This window comes from Mus pahari, chromosome 3, assembly GCF_900095145.1.
Source record: "Mus pahari chromosome 3, PAHARI_EIJ_v1.1, whole genome shotgun sequence".
Taxonomy (NCBI): Eukaryota; Metazoa; Chordata; class Mammalia; order Rodentia; family Muridae; genus Mus; species Mus pahari.
The window spans coordinates 52,779,876-52,795,537 of record NC_034592.1 but is presented as its reverse complement, the minus strand read 5'-3'; the positions used below and the strand labels follow the sequence as shown (position 1 = coordinate 52,795,537).

General features: G+C 37.8%; 1 protein-coding gene across 2 annotated transcripts in view; it reads left to right on the top strand.

Moving 5' to 3' along the window:
- Positions 1-15,662, top strand: part of Scn9a (sodium voltage-gated channel alpha subunit 9) — a 149,773-nt gene that overhangs the window by 17,675 nt on the left and 116,436 nt on the right. The gene's annotated exons all lie outside the window — the stretch shown is intronic.

Here is a 15,662-nt window from a genome sequence, read left to right as displayed (position 1 = left end):
CAAGCCAGTAAAGAACATCCCTCCATGGCTTCTGCATCAGCTCCTGCTTTCTGACCTGCTTGAGTTCCAGTCCTGCATCCTTTGGTGATCAAAAGCAGTATGGAAATGTAAGCCAAATAAACCCTTTCCTCCCCAACCTGCTTCTTGGTCATGATGTTTGTGCAGGAATAGAAACCCTGACTGAGACAGGTATTATTGTGGACACTATAGACAACACTGGGCAAAACATGAATATGTAATGTTAATTATGAGAGAAATATAATAAAGAATCACCATTCTCCAAAATTGTATTATAAGAAATACTATAAAGAAAAATCAGGCAGGACAGGGACAATAAGGAAGGAGGCAGTTTCTAAGCTGGTCAGAAAGTAAACCAAAAATAATACTCAGTGGCTCGTCTGAAGATTACTACCCATGCCTAGAGGTCTGTGAGGTAAGTCTATACTACAGTGACCATAAAGGGACAAACTTGAGAAATGGAAGAATGTGCCTCATTTTAACTCAATCACAATCAGAATGAATGCTCAAGAAACCCTTAACTCTCATGGAAATTTGTCTTTTGCCATTTTGGTTCACTATATACAAATATTTTATATTCCCTTCTCACCTCTAATGGGGTGAATTCTTGAAAGTTCTTTGTGTTTGTGGAGGAACAAGCTCATGTGACAAGTGTGAGCACTGGGGTGCCTTTACTTTTTCACACTCCAGACACTAAAACAGTGTGAGAGAATAGTAATGGTTTGTGTATTTTGAGTAATTGTTATGACTGCTGTTGAACATACCCCAAAACAATACTTCTAAACAACAAACCAAGAAAACACCAGTGTGTCTCCCCAGGCTTGACTTACACCCTAATTACATTGACATCCTAATTACTCTTCTTCTTTACAAATTTCAGGAAATGTTTCTTAGAGGAAAAAAATATTGATTTGCATTTTTATAGTTGCTAGTAATAATGAAAAATTTGAGATATTTCTTGGACATTCTTATTTCTTCTTTTGAGAGTATCTGTTTGTATCCCAAGTCCATTTTTTTTAATTAGTCAGATTTGTGTATGTATGTGAATGTGTATATGTGTTTGATTTTTTAGGCCTTTGCATATCGTTTATATTAATCATCCATCAGATGTATAACTGGCAAAAATTCTTTCCTATTGAGTGGCTTCATCTTCCTTCGATTGATTGTTTCTTGAGTTGTGCAGAAGCTTTTCAGTTTTATGATGTCTCATTTATCAGTCATTGGCCTCAATTCCTAGGCAAAGGAGTCCTATTCAGAAAGTCCTCATACACCTGCATCATGCTGGGTTCTGATAATGTTTTTTTCCTAGCAGTATCAATGTTTCAAGTTTCACATCTAGGTCTTTGATCCAATTCACTTACTTTATGTGCAGAGGTGATAGATGCAAGTCTGCTTTTACTCTTTTCTATGTGGGCACCCAGTTCTCCCAGGACTGTTTTTGAAGATGCTGTCTTTTCGTCAGTGTATGGCTTTATAGAATATTAGATGGTTGGATTTATATATTCTCATGTTTGGTTTCTCAATTTTGTTTACCTTGTCTACATGATTTTTTTGTGCCAGCACCATATTGTTACTACTATGGCTCTACAATATGACTTTAGATCTAGAATCATAATTCCTCCAACTTTTTTTTTTGGCTCAGCATTGTTTTGAACCTTTTCTATGTAGCATTAAAAAGAAATCATCATCATTTGTCTAATTTGCTAAAAGTTAGGTACTCTGTTTTCTAATCTGAGCTACTAAGGATTATGATCAGTACTAGTGAAGCACAGGTTCTGTCTCATTATAATTATAATCTCCATGGACTCTAACGCAAAAGCTTTGCAGAGAATTGACTTTTCAGTTATACTTTCATCAATAAACACTTGAACAAATTAATGCAAAATAAATACTCTCTTGTTTCCTTAAGTGGCAAGAAAGCTAGAGATGTCTACTACTTAGAATCTTCAGTAATAAAATATGTGATGAATAGTCTTAGTTGTTGCCCCGATACAACTGAAGAGAGAACATCTATTGAAGAATAGCCTTGATCAGACTAACGTATAGGCAGGTCTATGGGGCATTTTCCTGATAATTGATGTAGAAGGGCCGAGTCTTAGGTTCAATTTAAGAAAACAAATCAAAATCTCTCTTTCTTTGGTTGCATTAATTCTTAATAAAGTCACCGTTTTCTCACTACAGTAATTTAGAAGTAACTTCCTGGGGCTGTCAGGGGTCAGGGTGTGGGGTGCAGGCAGCAGCATAATGTTATACTAAGAACTAAAACCTGCAGGTTAGAATTTATCCACACATATTCCTTATCCACTATTTCTTGTAGAGGTTAAGTTCTACAGTCATCAACTTACCATTTATGGGATACCAGTAAGTGAAAACATGGTGACTAAAGAAATCCTAGTCACAAAGTTAAGGTTCATTGTGCAATAAAACATATTATCTAAATATTATTTCAAAATAAAATATTCACAGTGCTAATTAAGATGGCCATTTAAAATAGCTTATTTTTTCCCCTTGTGTTTTAGGTGCTCACATTACTTCAGAGTTCAACTCTCCTGATATTTCCTGGAGAATAAATCTAGGGAAGGATAAAAAATTTTCTTCTTGTGGGATTGGAATCTCTATTGGTGTCTCATTTGTCCAATTTACATACCAGCAATCATGTTGCTGAGACTTTATGGATGTAGATTCTGATGTTACTAGGAGATACAGTCACACAGCGAACTCCCTGATTCTCTACCTCCTACAGTCTTCTCAAACCCTCTTTCACAATCTTCCCCGAACCTTAAAACTTACTTTTGAAATTGCAGAAGGTGTTGATTGTCAACACTCAAAACAATCATTTCTGATAAATAATATTCATTTCATTATTTTGATAAGTACAATGCTGATTGTGAAGTCAAAATGTCAACAATTAGAGACCTGTTTGAATAAAATTAATTTCTTAAATGGTGATTAGAATATTTAACTTATAGATGGTATGCTTACTATTTGAGACAATAACTTGGTAGCTAGCTAAACTCAATTTTCATAGGATAATATATTTTTATAATCGAAAGGGAAGAAAATTCAAAGTAAAATAGAAATACACAAAGATAGAATGCAGAGCAGGAGGGAGCCACAGTGTTGTCTAGGGAAGTGCTTATTCCTAGAATAACCTTTAATTGGGAATCCATCCTTATTGTAAAAGTTTGATTAGTATGGATGAATATCTTATTATAATTGTTCAAGATATTCCAGGTGGTGGGGCAAGAAGAGTTTATAGTAGATCCAGTCAATAGGAGATGTTTTAGAGTATATTGTAACTAAAGGAAAAACAAACAACTAATTCGATTTAGTGAGGGTATTTAATTTATTTCAGGAAAGCGTGATATATTTTATCATTTAAAAATTCATATATATGTATATAAAAGATTCCATTCTTAAAGATACTCCCATGCTATACCATACACATACTCACATTCATGTCCTGGCTCACAAATATTTGGTTTTCATGCTCTTGTTCTACTGCAAATATTAAGTCAAAAGATAAACCATGAAAATACTACAAGAAAATATGTACAGATGTTTACAGAACCTTAAAGTATAAATTCTTTCTAGGGTTGGTGGTACAAAGCCATGTAGCCTTTTGAAATAATTTTTTGTTTGATTTAATTAATGGAATTCATTAAGGGACAAAAGTCACTATTAACCAAAAGAAACTAAAACAGATAATAGATTTTGCATCTTTTACAATAGGGGGAAAAAGACAATTTTATAATTTTGCTAAGTGTTCTAATAGTGATAATAAATTACAGGCCTATTTAAAAAAAAAAAAACAGAAAAAGCTACACATAAATAATGCACAAGCAGAAAAGCATAACCAGCATCTAAATTATGAAAAGGTCCCAATGTCACTCCCTCAAGATGCTGAATCTCCAATTATAAATTATTTTATTATTGTGTGTGTTGGTGTTTTATCTACATATATGTCTATGCACAACCTGTGTGCAGTGGCAGAGGAGGCCAGAAGAGGACATTGCATCCCTTGGAACTAGAATTAAAGGAGAGTTAGCCTCTGTGAGGGTTATGGGAATCAGACTTTGTACTGGCTGGTTTTGTGTGTCAACTTGACACAGGCTGGAGTTATCACAGAGAAAGGAGCTTCAGTTGGGGAAATGCCTCCATGAGATCCAGCTGTAAGGCATTTTCTCAATTAGTGATCAAGGGGGGAGGTCCCCTTGTGGGTGGGACTGGTAGTCTTGGGTTTTATAAGAGAGCAGGCTGAGTAAGCCAGGGGAGGCAAGCCAGTAAAGAACATCCCTCCATGGCCTCTGCATCAGCTCCTGCTTTCCGACCTGCTTGAGTTCCAGTCTGACTTCTTGTAGTGATGAACAGCAGTGTGGAAGGGTAAGCTGAATCAACCCTTTCCTCCCCAACTGCTCCTCGGTCATGATGCTTTGTCTAGGAATAGAACCCCTGACTAGGACAGACCTGGTCTCTTAACCAGTGAGCAGCTATCTTCTCAGACCCGGCAATCTACTTTTCATTGGGTTCAGTTTTCTCAGTTACCCACCATCTTTAACTTGCCACCACATTTGATTTTTTTTTTTTTCAACTTCTGTTAGTTGTTAAATCATATCCTGCACATGGGATCCAACGATTCCACTGCAGTTTTACACACCTAGGAAACTTGCATTGAAAAATATTTACATTCCCTTGTCTGCTGCACTCTAACCTAGAATTATAAGACATTAAAAATCTATTCTCTAATCATTAAATTGTACATACGAGCACCTTGGAAGGGTTAGACATGGTGAGTCCGCAGATTCTTGCTACCCATCCCCCACACCTAAAAACATCAGTCATCTCCTCCACCCTCTTCCATAGAGACAAATGGATCAGCCGGGGAATTCTCCACCCGTGCTGCTTCTCCGAAACCACAGAGTCAGGAAATGTAAGGAGAGTGAGGGCTCAGCTGGAGCAGGGCAAGAGCCTTCTAATGGGTAGCCGTGACTTGAGAAATCACATCCATTAGATAAGGTGATTAAATATGCATCAGTCCTTTGGAAGAGAGTCATGCAGATCCTGCAGTAGCACAAGCCCATGTGCCCCATATAAAAGGAACATGTTTTTCCCTTCGATGTGTGTCGCTTTGCAGTCTCTCCCGTTCCGTCACTGAAAGCTGCTTTTCATGAGAAATCAAACAGCTGGTGGTTTTCTGCGAACTATAAAGTAAAAGGAATTGTTTCTTGATTTAAAAAAAATATCCCAAAAGAAATGTTTCTGACTTGTTCATCCCCAACCTAACATGTGGGCTTTTGCTTTGAAACATTGTTTTGTTTTGTGTGGTGTTTTAAGATAGGATCTCATGTAGCTCAGGCTACCCTCAAACATTATGGTGAACTATGACCCTCTTGCTTCTGTCTCCCAGTTGCTGGGACCCCAAGGACCTACCTTCCCTCCTAGATCTGCTTTGTTGTACTTCATGTTGTAAGAGTTTCATATTTCAAAGCATGTTGTTAAATGCTTGCCCTGAAAACTTTGGTGTCCAAAAATTAGACCTTTGAAATGCTTAGAATTGCATATCTTAAATATCTGATTATAAGAAAATTGAAATGTGTTCAATGCAAATTAATTTGCCTTTCCAAATAAATCCCTTAAAAAACAGTTTTTAAAAATTTAGCTATAAAGAAATGTCACTGTCAAAATAGCATTTATAGTCCCAGTAACTCCTTTCTTCTCATGTTAACCCACTTGCTGCTAAACCAGATGGGAAGTAATGCAGCCACTTATAATTTTCTTTTTTAAAATGAATAACAATTTCTCCTCCTAGTGTCCATCAGCAAACATGAGGAAGATGACTGACAGAGAATATGTTTGCCAGTTTGGAACCACAGACTATCCCAGCATGTTAAAAAGTGTACTAAAAAAAACTGGGTTCTGTGTCCCCTTCTAAGTCAAACTCCAGACAGCTCAAGTTGATGTCTCAGAAGATAATAAATTAGACTAATTGTCATTTTAAATTATTTTGTTAGTTATTTTCTAAACATACCCACATACACAGGAATCCTTTCTTCTAAACAAAACACTTCCCTTTATTATTTAATTCCTAAACCCTAAAGTTTATCAGGCATGAAGGAATAAACCACTGAGCTCTGGCTTGCCTGTGTTTTCTGAGTCAGCTGTAGGGATATTTCCACTTTCAGGTCCAAGCAGAGCACAGGGGCGATGTGATTGTTTATATATGCTTGGCCCAGGTTGTGGCATTATTAGAAGGTGTAGCCTATTAGAGTAGGTGTGTCATTGTGAGCATTGCTATTGTGAGGATCTTTAAGATGCTCATCCTAGCTGTCTGAAAGTCAGTATTCTGCTAGCAGCCTTCAGATGAAGATGTAGAGCTCTTAGCTCCTCCTGCACCATGCCTGCCTGGATGCTGCCATGTTCCCACCTTGATGATAATGGGGTAAACCTCTGAACCTGTAAACCAGCCCCAACTAAATGTTGTTCTTATAAGAGTTACCTTGGTCAAACTAAAGGGGTTTGCAGCCCCCTAGGAAGAACAACAATATGAACTAACCAGTACCCCCAGAGTTCCCAGAGACCAAACCACCAACCAAAGAGTATATGGTGGGACTCATGGTTCCAGCTGCATATGTAACAGAGGATGGCCTAGTCGGTCATCAATGGGAAGAGAGGTCCTTGGTCCTGTGAAGGTTCTATGCCCCAGTGTAGGGGAATGCCAGAGCCAGGAAGAGGGAGTGGGTGGGTTGGTAAGCAGGGAGAGGGAGGGATAGGGGGGGCGGTTGGAGGGCAAACCAGGAAAAGGGATAACATTTGAAATGTAAATAAAGAAAATATCTAATAAAAAAAAATGAGTTGACTTGGCCATGGTGTCTATTCACAGCAGTAAAGCCCTAACTAAAGCAGGCCAGAAGTTGGTAGATGTAATAGCCCAAACGATTGACATGATATGGCCAGAGAGAGGAAGCATCTTCACTGGCTTGTCTGATACTATTTCTGTTTACATAATAATCTCAAATAATTCCTTTAAAATGTATAACTAGGAAGGAGATAGAACCCACTGGATGCTGTACATGGAGAGACAGAGCCTGTCAGAGGCTGTAGTTGAAACTTTGATTCTATAAAGGATTTTATGTTCAGTGATGGTTTAGGTTATGGGACAGTGGACTGTCTAGAAAGTTAAGAACTGAGAACTAAGAATATATTTCTTGGCTGAGATACAAAACAGACTGGCCATGCCAATTTAAAAAGTTCTTTCATATTTGAAAGAATATATTACCATATAGGCAACATAAGCTGACTTCAAACCTTCCTAGCTTCCCAAGAGCTGGAATTATTGGCATTTTCTACCATGCCAGCAGGAAATATTTCTATAAATATGACCACTGTGGGCTTAGACATTCTATTGCCCCAGTTGTCTATATAGTTCTTCAAAAAATTAAGTCCTAATTTGCCATATACAGATGGTATGGTATGCTACTTGGCAATATTGGTAACATCTAACTTTCTTTACAATTAGAAGTAACTTTTTAGAAATGTTGTTACAAGATGGTAGAAAAATTCTCAGGACACTAATAAAGTATCTGATTCAATGCAGAAATTGAAGCAAATTGAAATTAAATAGAAAATAATACAAGAAGGCAAAGAAAACTTTTTTAAAAATAAGGCAAAAAACAAATTTATGAGTTGTGTGACTGTTTTTCTTTTTGCATCATTAGGATCATTCATTTTGAATTATTTTTGTTTCTTTCTTTGTGAAAAAGGAGCAAGAAAGAGGGAGAGACAGATAGACAGAGACAGAGAGAGAAAGAGAAAGAGATTAATGCATATGTATTGACCAGATGCTGTATACCACATCATCGTGTAATACAAGGTTGAGTAAGGTGCCCATAGGCTGAGGAGAAGGCAGGCATGTTGAATCACTTTGGAGACTTGAAAGGAAGGAGTCATAAATGACATCTTGAAGGATGTTCATGAATTCCCTCTGGGGCAAAGCCTATAACTCAGGTCCAGGGGTATGGATGGGCTGGGGAAGTGCACAGATGGGAATGGGGCTAAGATCACAAGTGTAAGACCTTGAGGTTATTCTCATACTATTTGAGTACTCACACTCATACCATTGCTGACCTGCAAACACAGACGTGACATGATTGACTTTTTTAGGTGCTATTCCAATAGCAAAGTATATCCAATCCAATGGATGTGAAAAAAAAAACAGATTAGAAATCTAGAGACAGGGAGACTACGTTGATAGCTCGGGGTGGGGGGGCAGGATTGATACAGAACCAAAAGGAATGACTTTGTGATGATTTAGAGAGAGAAAGTCATAGGACTAATTAAAGATGATAACTGAGTCCTTGAGGCCCCAAGAAATGGCTGATATTTACAGTTTCCATCAGTGTCTATTGATAATCAGAGTGGTAAAAGTAGATAAGAAATGATACTTGCTGAACATCAAGGACACATCTAAGCTAGGATGTAGCTGCTTTTCACATGTATATATTGAATGCCTTTTCATTCTTGGTTTGTAGGAAACAATCTACATGGCAATCAATAAACAATTACACACTGACAAAGGTGAGATATTGGTCCCTTTCTTTGCCTCATGATTGATTGCTGCCTGGGGTGCTTCCTGAGAGTCACTGATTACCAGTTCAGAAGTAAGAGGTGGCTTTCCTATGAACTTGCAGAGTTTAGGTCCCTGTCATTTTGCTGGAGTATAAGGCTCCGTCCATTTGTGAAAATTCATGGATTCACCCTGTAAATTAAATTCTGAGGTTTGGGTTAGATGGAGGACATGGATTCTGTTTTTAAAAAAAAACCTTACTCTAACTTCTTAATGGTTCATTCTCTTTCCTGTCTTTGGAATTCCATTATCATGCTTTGCATTTGACCTTTTCAATCTGGAGCGTATGAAGGGGAGACCTGGAGAAGGTCCACCCATCAATCAGTTCAGGTACTTCAGACACCAGTTCCTGGATTTATTCTCAGTGTTCTCATGAGATTGATTACTGAGCTTAAAGCCTTAGTGTTTTATAGCTCTAGAATAAGATGGAGTAGGTACCAATGGTGCCTCAGGCAGACATGCTTTCAGCAGTAGTTAGCTAATTATGGAACTGTTGAAAGGAAGATTTTAAAACTCACAGAACTCAAGAATTTTATATTTCAACTGGGGGGGCATCCTACATACTGGTTTAGTAAACTAAGTGGGACGGGGGGGGGGGAGAAGCCACTGGTACATGAAGAGCATTTTCTACCAGGAAAACTGACTTTCTAAACTCTAGGACCTCACATGATTGCCTACATGGAAAAAAAAAATCTGTCTTTGGGTGTCAAAGACTTTCTGAAAGCAGTTTTTTGTGAACTTCTGGACTTAGCACAGTGTATTAACATAATACTCATCTGTGTTTCAAAGGAGTCACTTGGTTTGATAATGTATTTTATTTTGAACATTGAGTTGGAAGTTTATGTGGAAACCACAGAAGACAAAATGCTCAGGATCCTGGAGGAGATCTAGCTATATATCAAGAGATAGAGACATTGGAAAGATCAGTAACTGAATCTTCTCAACTGAGTATCATTATGCAAACTTTGTAAAGTGTGCAATAAAGATGACGACACACCAACAGGAGAAAAAGTGACAGACACATGGGCGATTTAGTCCCACCTAGGATTCCTTCTTTATTTTTCCATTTAAAATATTCAACTTTTCAGACAGAGTTCTACCTAAAGTAAATGTGAATAGTTTTGTCTCAAAAGTATTCTATAGCACTGTGGGTGCAGCCCTGGTATAGGACGATTTCCTGGCACAGACAAGGCACTGGGTTTGAGCCTGAGTACTGCTAAACAAAAACAACAAACTATGAAGCAGGGATATTTTTCCTATATTTTCATATCTGAGTTTCCCCTCTGTTGGACTTTTTGTATTAATTTATTTACATCCAAAATGTTGCCCCCTCATACTACCCCTCCCAGAGTTCTTCCCTCTATCCTCCCCTCCCTCTCCACACTCTGAGAGGGTGGCCCCAGGATATTCCCCTCTCCAAGAGGCATCAAGTCTCTACAGGTTTAGGCACATTCTCTCCCAATGGGGCCAGACAAAGCAGTCCTCTGCTACATCCATGCCTGGGACCGCCAACCAGCCTGTGTATCCTCTGTGGTTGGTGTCTTAGTCTCTTGGAACTCCCAGGGACCTCGTCAATTGACACTGTTGCTCTTCCCTTGGGGTTTCCATCCCCTTAACTCTACCATGGGGGTCCCAGATCTCAGTCCAATGTGTGGCTGTCAGTATCTGCATCTCTCTCAGTCAGCTGCTGGTAGAGACACTCAGAGGACAGCCATGCTAAGCTCCTGTCTGCAAGCACAACATAGCATCAGTAATAGTGTCAGGGTTTGATGCCTGCCCATGAGGTAGATCCCAAGTTGGGCTGGTCGCTGGTTGGTTCAGTCTGTGCTCCATTTTTCCTCCTGAAGTTCTTTATGAGAGGAACAAATGTGAGAAATGATGTGCATTCTCATGAGGCCTTATGCACATTCTCATGAGGTCTTACATATCCCATGACTGTTTAGAGAGCTGGATTCAGAACCTAAAACCATGCTATTGAAAGAACAGTGGTAGGTCTCTTTGCATCCGCACCATATTTAGTAACTTTCCAGTTCCTTTAGGTGTTAAATAATAATGGATGTCTCTACAGTCCCTTAGGTCACGAATATGCTTGCCTTTGTTGTCAGGGTAGCAGCTGAACAATATCTTTCACAAACAGGTGATAATTTTTTTTCTAGATTGAGCGAGCATCTCACATTCATTAGGAGAATCACCTCCAGAGGCCATCTTCAAGACATGAGATAGCTCAAGCAATATACATTTTACAGGGTCTAATATAGTTTATGTTGCCTGTCACTGGGATGGTTTAGAGCATTCAAAACCTCAGGTCACCCTAGCACTTTGCTGAAATGAATAAAAGGTGTTTCGGGTGCCAGAGACAACAATGGATGGTCTGTGAGAAATGCCAAGTCATGATGGATGCCCTGTGGTAAGGACAAAAAGATTCATGAAAATAAAAGCCTTACTATTGAGCTTTGAAATGAAGATTAGACCTGAGTGATGAGAAGGTTCTCAAAATGAGCTATTTAGCTTTTAAATGTCCTCCGATGAAGCCCATGCAGGATTTGAGATATTGACCAGGGTAGGAGAAAGAATATGGGATAGGTTATCAGTAACTTTACATTTCCTGATTCTTTTTCTTTACAAAGCAGTGAGACAAACTTCCTCCAGTGCACACTGTTTCCTGCCAAGGCCCTGAGGTGCAGGAATATGATACACCCATGACCTCCACTGTAGGGTGGTATTCTCTTCCCTTTGGGAATTTTCAAGGCAGGTGACAAAAGCTACTCATTCTGTAGATCTCAGGAGTGAGTCTGGCTACACAGGTCTTTCTGAAATTGTCTTAACAGGACTCAGTGGTGATGCCAGGGTCTTGTAATTTGTTCAGTACTGTTACATAGTACAATATTTTATGCTTATGTTTACAGACTTTCTTTCTAACAAGGTATCATATTTAATAGACGATATTCTCATGAGCTAAGAACCCAAAGACATGGGATAGACATCATGGAGGTTATGGAAGATTTGGTAATTTTTGAAAACAAAAATAATGATTCTGGAACAGTTGCTCACAACTCTAACCCTATGTCTTAGTGTCTTAATGCTCTACTGCTGTGAAGAGACATCACAACAAAGCAAACCTTTTTTTTTTTTTTTTTTTTTTTAAGGAAAATCATTTAATTGGGACTTGCTTACAGATTCAGAGGTCTGGTCTATTATCATCCTGGTCGGTGCATGGCAGTAGGCTGGCAGTCCCCAATACACACACACACACACGCACACACACAAGGAAGTAGAAAGCTTTACATCCTGATGCTCTGGCAGCAGACACACACACACACACAGAGAGAGAGAGAGAGAGAGAGAGAGAGAGAGAGAGAGAGAGAGAGAACCTGCCATGGACTTTTGAAAATTCAAAGCTCACTCCCAACAACACACCTCCTCCAAAGAAGATCACACATACTCAGACAAGACCATATCTCTTAATCCCTCCCTCCCAACAGTCTACCAACTGTGAACCAAGCACATAGATATCTGAACCTGTGGTACTAATCTTATTCAAACCAATTCACTCTGCAGTAGTCTTTACAGCTGGGTGAAGGTTCGTTTGTCACTGGTTAACTTTATCAGTTATGCACATCACAAGACGATTGCAACAGGGTCATAAAATATCTTAAATATGTCTTTATCTTCAAGATAGGGTCTCTCCGCGCATCATTGGGTGATCTGGAACTCTATGTAGTACAGGTTAACAACAACAACAAAAATCTTACAGAGATCCACCTGCTTCTGCACCTAGAGTGCTGTGACTTAAACCATAGACCATCACAACCAGACCTAGATATGTCTTTAAATTATGTCTTATATCATCTGTAGAAGAACTTTGGGAGGCACAAAATTAACGTATTTATTCTTTGGTATTTATTCAGTGTACTATCTGCTGTTTTGCTGTATGCATGAAGGGCTGAAGCCTCTATTCTTTCAGATACACATATATCTTACAAGGAAACTATAATATTTTAGCTTCTGGAATAATTGGGGCACACTCACAATAAAATCAGCTTGAATCTAATTTATCAATTTTATGAGGTTTGAAATGTGGTCAAAGCTTGCTTTGGGTGCCTAGAGAAAAAAAAATAAAATGCTTACCAAGGTAACAAAGGCCATGACTCAAATGCTGTCAGAGAGGGGCCTCTGTTCCGCATCCAATTCAGAGAAATTGGGTTTAGTGATCTTTTCCTCCCACATAGTTTGGACTTTCTTATCACAAAGCACAGTTATGACATCAGGGATGGAAATTTCCACCTCTTACCTTGTTTGTATTTGTATGGTTACAGAAAGAATTTTATATGGAGTTTCAGAAAACAAGCATGAAGAAATATCACTAAAGGATTTAAAATAACTCGGATGTTTTTAGTAGAGACAAAAAAAAAATAGCAAGAAATTCCAACTTTGCCTATTACACAAAATCTAATTCATAGTGATGAAGGGCTGACATGATGGCTGAGCAGCTGTGATAAACCTTAAAATATATGCTGTAATTTCTTTTGAACAGGTGCAGGACTATTGTGTTCAAAGATCTTTGATTTCAAATAGCTAGAAGAAGACTTTTCCAAACAATGTAGGAAATTGCAGCTCCCTGTGTTTCTGAGAGGCCATCTCACCACTGGGCTTTATTTAGTGCTTTCTCATATTTCACATTTATGTGAACTCCTAGGTCACAGTTTATATATTCTCTTGGAAACTTGTTTGGGGGTTCTAGCAAAGAATTACAGCTACTCTTTTACCTTTAACCTAAGACCAGGCCTCATCTACTCATCTATTTCGAGAAGGTCATCTTCTTTGTAGTTTCATGAGGGGTGCACATGGAACACTGAGGGAGGGAGGGAACAGTGGCCTAGCGAGCTAGATCAGCTGACTCAACTCTGGCAATCAACTGGGTTACAGATGTGTTGGCCAGAGCATCCTTACATCCTTACATCTTTTCTTTAGCCGTTTGTTGTAACACAGACATTTCTAGTTATATAGCATGTAGGTGGGATGGAGAAATGACTCAGCACTTTAGAGTACTATTGTGCTTGCAAAGACCCAGGTGCAGGGTCCCAGGATCCACATGGACACTCCCAACCATCCATTAGTTCAGTTCTACAAGATCTAATGCCCTCTGCTGATCTCAGGGGGAGCCAGACATCTACATGGCACACATACATTCACACAGGCTAAACACTCATATATGTGGAATAAAATTTAAAAACAAATCTTAAAACACTGGTGTATGTAAAGTGGCTTAAGACTGTGGCGCTTCTCTATGCCTTGTTTCCTTTCTGAAATGAAGCACAATTTAGAAATCTAATTGAGTTGCTGTTAACCTATAATTTTGAACTGTAAAACTAGGCAAGTATGACTAAAAAATGTGCATGTTTTCACTTCAACAACAAAAATGTAGTTTGTAATCATTGACCTTAAATAAGATTTTTTTCATCTGTTTAATTAGTCAATTTTATAGATCCCAGAATATTTATTCAAGAGAACAGTCAAATTAATAGTGGTGAAAATATGAACTAAGTGGTGAAATAAGTCCAGTGCTTTCTGTTTGCTGAAATTATTATTATTATTATTATTATTATTATTATTATTATTATTATTTGCAATGTAGAGATAGAAATCATTTGGGACATTTTTCCTAGAGTTTGGTGATGGCTGCATTAGTTGAAACCATTAATGTCTAATTAAATATTTGAAAGTATAGTCTATGGTATACACAGATAAATATTCATACCTCAGATGAGCTATAGAAGGGTTGAATTTCTATTCTTTGTCTTTAAATTTTTCCACTTTGCACATTTGAAATAAATATCTTTTATTTGTAATATTGAGTCTTCATCTAGAGAATTACATTCATCTATTAGGGCATGGTTAATTTATTTGTATTTTCATTGTTATTTCGTTGCTAAAGATGAGTGCTTAAAATTATTGAGGACTACAAATGTTAAGCACATTGAATATAAAATCTTCCCTGACTCTAATAGATTTTTAAATGCATGACACTCTAATTAAAATTGTAAAGTTTGAGAGACTTAATGGCAAGAATTGAAAAGATGACCATAGGATGATAATCTTACAAAAGGGTAGGAAAGCTCTATTTGAACATGACAATGAAAGAACATTTATGGCCAAGCTTGTGCAAAATGTAAATGAACTAGAACCTGTCTCTATGTATTAACTGAATAGCATACTCTTACTATTAACTGAAATGGCTTTCATTTCATCCAAAAATGTGAAATAATTTGATGATAATACTGAATGGCTTTAAAAGGAGTACAATGTCCTATCATTACTACAACAGTTTATAAATGTTTGCATATCTGTATACACTTTTCTTCTACAGACAAATGATATCATTGTTCTCCAATATCATGTACAATATTAACACAAGCAACTTTGGAACAACATCAGTCAAAACTACTACTTTACTATTCTCTGATAAACTTTTATGACACGCATTAGAGTGCATGTCTGAGACACATCCTGTTCTTTGGTCATATTTTGCTGAAGGTATATTTTCATGGCTATATAATAGGCTCTAGTAGTCATAATGTTAACGCCTAGACCTTCCTCACACTTCCTGAGTGAAATGACAAATTAATATTATTAATGGAATGATTATGACGTTGCTTCCTTGAGACACAACTATTAGTGGAAAAGCAATAAGATAATAATGAAGGAAATAGCAATTCCTGTCTGTGGTTATCCCCTCTTCTCCTTCTCCCTGCATTTTATCATAAACAAAAGCAAGGCAACAGACACTAATTATAGGAAACCTTCTAGTCTTTTTGTAATTGGTTCTATCATTTTTCCCATAGCAACTGTGATCTAAGACTTGGTTCGCAAACGAAAGCTAGTCCATTCCCTGGAGTTTTTACCTTGTTCCTCTGTGGAATCTTAATACAAAGACACCCAAGGAGATGCTTAGGCATACTTGAGACTTGGTGTTTGTTCTTTCCTTTTCCTTTCCTTTCCTTTCCTTTCCTTTCCTTTCCTT